This window comes from Drosophila ananassae, chromosome XR, assembly GCF_017639315.1.
Source record: "Drosophila ananassae strain 14024-0371.13 chromosome XR, ASM1763931v2, whole genome shotgun sequence".
In the NCBI taxonomy this organism is placed as follows: Eukaryota; Metazoa; Arthropoda; class Insecta; order Diptera; family Drosophilidae; genus Drosophila; species Drosophila ananassae.
This window is the reverse complement of record NC_057932.1, coordinates 718350-722178: the sequence shown is the minus strand read 5'-3', so window position 1 is coordinate 722178 and position 3829 is coordinate 718350. Positions and strand designations below refer to the sequence as shown.

Sequence of the window (3829 nt, the reverse complement as noted above, 5' to 3'; positions counted from 1 at the left end):
CCTTTTGTAAATGTTCTTGAGGCGTACCGGAAGGTCTATCCCATCATATGATTGGGTTAGAACTGCGCCGCATGCCTGCTTACTAGCATCTGTTGTTTCAAAATTTAAAATTCTTTATTAAAATCAGGGTATTTTAATAGTGTGGGTTGGACTAGTGCGTTTTTAAGATATTCAAAAGCTTCTTGACACTCAGTAGTCCAGTTGAATTTTATGTTTTTCATGCACAAATGGGTAGGTGTCTTGAATAATACGAGAAATTTGGTATGAAACGTCTGTAGTAATTGCAAAAGGCTACGAATCTTCAAGATTCATCTGCATCGGACGGAACAGGATAATTTGTTATTACGTTAAATTTTTTATCATCGGGTAAAATTCCTTTGTTTGTGCATTTGTGTCCCAAAAATGTTACTTTGTGCATAAAGAAAGAGCATTTTTCAGGGTGTTACTTAAGGTTGTGTTTTCTACATAGATTGAAAACATTAGTTAAATTTTTTATCATATGATTTTCTGAACAACCTATAACTACTAAGTCATCCATATAAAGGAAAGCTTGGGATGGTTCTAATCCCGAAAATGCTAATGTCATCATTCTTTGGAATGAATTTGGTGCTATTTTTACTCCATAAGGTAGTCTTTTAAATCTGAATGACCCAGTGCTTGTAGAGAAAGAGGTAATATCTCTTGATTCCTTTTCTAGGGTAATTTGGTGAAATCCAGACATTAAATCTAGTCAGGAAAAAAAATTTTGCTCTACCAAGTTGATCTAAGATATCTTCAATTTTTGGTAGTGGGAATTTATCAGCTAGTAGCTTTTTGTTTATTAGACGATAATCAATAACTAGTCTCCAACGTTTTTGTTCTGAGCCAGGAAGTGACTTTTTGGGTACTAACAGCAATGGGCTGTTGTATTCTGATACTGATGGTTTTACTATATCATCTTTTATTAGCTTTTCTACTTGTTTCTTTATTTCATCTTTTTGGCTATGTGGTGTTCGATAGTTTTTAATGTAGACTGGTGTAAAATCTTTTAATCTCAGCTTCTGTTTATAGAAGTTATTTGCTGAAATTGGTTCGGTTTCTAATCCGAATATATCTGTAAATTCGGTACATAGTTTGGTGAGGGTGCTTTTATACATTGTAGGAACATTTTTCGTTAATTTTGAAAGGACATCTTCTTTTCTGGTTTTAGTTTCGTTGCTTTGGACAATTTGATCATTTTCCAATGGTTCGTACTTTATTTTGGAAATGTTTATAATTTTATTTTTATCGGTCGTATTTAATATTCGGACAAATGTGTTGCTTGAATCAGTTATAGTGCTGGCTATAATGATGCCTTCATCTATACACTGATTTTTGATAAGGACTTCTTTGTGGGTGGTTATTATATTAATTTGTCTCACGACTTCGGATCGTGCAGGGATAAATAAGTTATTATTTTTTGAATGCGTAATTGAAATATTTATGTCTTGATTGAAATCTGATGGTCTTGCTATTAACCAATCTTGATCTATTTGAAAATCTAGTTGACAATTGAACCTTTCTATGAAATCCATTCCCAATATGCCATCACATGGTATTGGGAAGTCATTGTTTACTAAATGAAAATGAAATGGAATTATGAATTTTCCTGTTTGAATTTCTACAAAAGTTAAACCTTGAGATTGAATAGTACCTTCTCCTATACCAGACATTGTTATGGTTTTTGTTGAATCTACTTCATTATATTGATCTGAATTTATTTTTAAAATGCTAATGTCTGAGCCTGTATCTATTAACAGAGTTAGGGATGTTTTTGTAACGTAATTTTTAATGGTTACATAAATATTGAGGCTGAGGTTTATTTTATACAGTTGTAAGTTTTGTGGCTTTATCTTAAGGGAAGGCTTTAGTCTTCCGGCTAGGATTCAACAGTTCGAACTTGGGAATTGGTATTTCCACCAGTGTTACTGTTATTGTAGCCGTTATTTCCACCTCGGTTGGTACCTCTAGAATTTCCACGACCTCTATCATTATTGGTGTGGTTATTATAGTTTGGGTTATACCCATTATTTTGGTTATAACCGTTGTTTTGGTGGTAACTATTGTTATAATAACCTCTTCCGCGGTAATTTCCTCTGAAGTTGTTATTGTGGTAGGATTTTTCTCTTCGGTTGTATAGGATTGTACTTGGATTTCCTGTCATATTAAGGCGTCAATGTTCACAATTTTTTGTCATTGTGTTGATTGCCTCTTTTGTGCTGAATTTATCAGCATGTTCGGCAGGCAACCCCTCATCGATATACGATGCTTCAAGAAGCTTTCGCAAGTTTTCGATTTCAGTTGTAAACTTTTCAGCTGTTTTACCTTTTTGAAGTGTTTTTGACATTTTTGCTTTGATAACATCTGATGTTTCTCCGATTATATTGTCTTTGAGTTTTTTAATTATTCCATTTATTGTGGTTTCATTTTGGACTTTATATAGGGTTAATCCTACAATTTTTGATTTGATTACTTCAACCGCTATATGTTCAAATGTGCCTTTTATTAAATTCACCAAATTCAAGGCTGTGATAAATCTTTGAAGATTTAGTTTTTGGCCCTTGAACTCTGGTATGGAATTTGAAATATCTTTTATGCATGCCCGTTGGGCAATTGTTTCGTCTGCCATTATAGGACCTTCTTCATCTGGAACTTGATAGTGGACTTGACTTCCTCGGGGCCGAGCAGACGGGGAATCTGCTTGATGAGCTGGCTCGGAGGCCAGGGAAGAGTCATAGGACTTGGTCAGTTTCTTCACCAGCTTTTTTTTTTTTTGTTCTTGTTCACCTTCACCTGGCCTTGGCCTCACCGCAATGCTGCTGATCGCCGAGGATGCATACCTTCATATCTTGCTCAGGGCAGGTTTTCTTGACTTCTATTGTGCTTGCTGCTGTTGCTGGTATTACCGAGTGGTGTTGGTGGCTGCATTACGATGTTGATTATTTGCTTGTTACTTGTTGTTGTTGTTAGTTTATTATCCACAGGTTCTTTGAACCTTCACGGTCGCCATGTAGTTTTCGTTGTTTAGCCATGTAGTTTTTGTTTAAGGTATAATCTTTATTGTGTTTTTTGTGTTTCGTTCGTGTAGACTTTATTCTTTGAAAGTCAAATCCAGAGTGATTTGATATTCTCTTGCTCGCGGCTGCGCTGCCTACAAAAGCTCGGCAGCGATCAGTCGCGGCTATATTCATATTCATATATATTTCTATGCTCGTATATAAGGCTGGTAGCGGCCCGAGCGTAAGGGTGTAAGTATGCATGGCTCATTTGTATGCGTTGTCAACACATGGGAATTTGCTGACCAATGCACTTCCCAGGAGTGAGGCTTTAAGGCATATATATATGACTGGATATTTGGCCGGGGCATTATGTTTATATAACAACACTGTAGCACAATATTGTATTGCTACAGTGGATGCTTCCTATAATGACCCATGCATACTACAATACACTATTAATTTTTTGTTCGTGTTTATTTTACTCAAGGTTTCTTATGGATTTTTCTGTTTTCAAATATTTCTTAACTAGCTTACATTAAAATCATTTCGGCGTGCTATCGTGACGATAGGTTCGGCTGATTCCTTTTTGTCCCACGCAGCAACGATTCCTCCTGTGTGTGGGTCTACTACGGAGCCTCCTCTATACCTGGATCACGTTCCCTCTGAACGGGTACTGAAGGGATCACGGCGATAAAAGTTGGAGCCTGGTTTTTCGTCTAGGTACAATTCCTTTAGGAGTGCGTTGTAGAGTTTCTTTTTTAACGGCACTTTTCCACTTCCGAATCGCGGTGTTTGGCGTTTTCTTAATTAAT

At 36.2% G+C, this 3829-nt stretch overlaps 1 pseudogene; it reads right to left on the bottom strand.

Annotated features, from left to right (window-relative positions):
• Nucleotides 1-651: 651 nt before the first annotated feature.
• On the bottom strand, nt 652-2864 carry LOC116656472 (annotated as a pseudogene).
• Between the last annotated feature and the right edge of the window lie 965 nt (nt 2865-3829).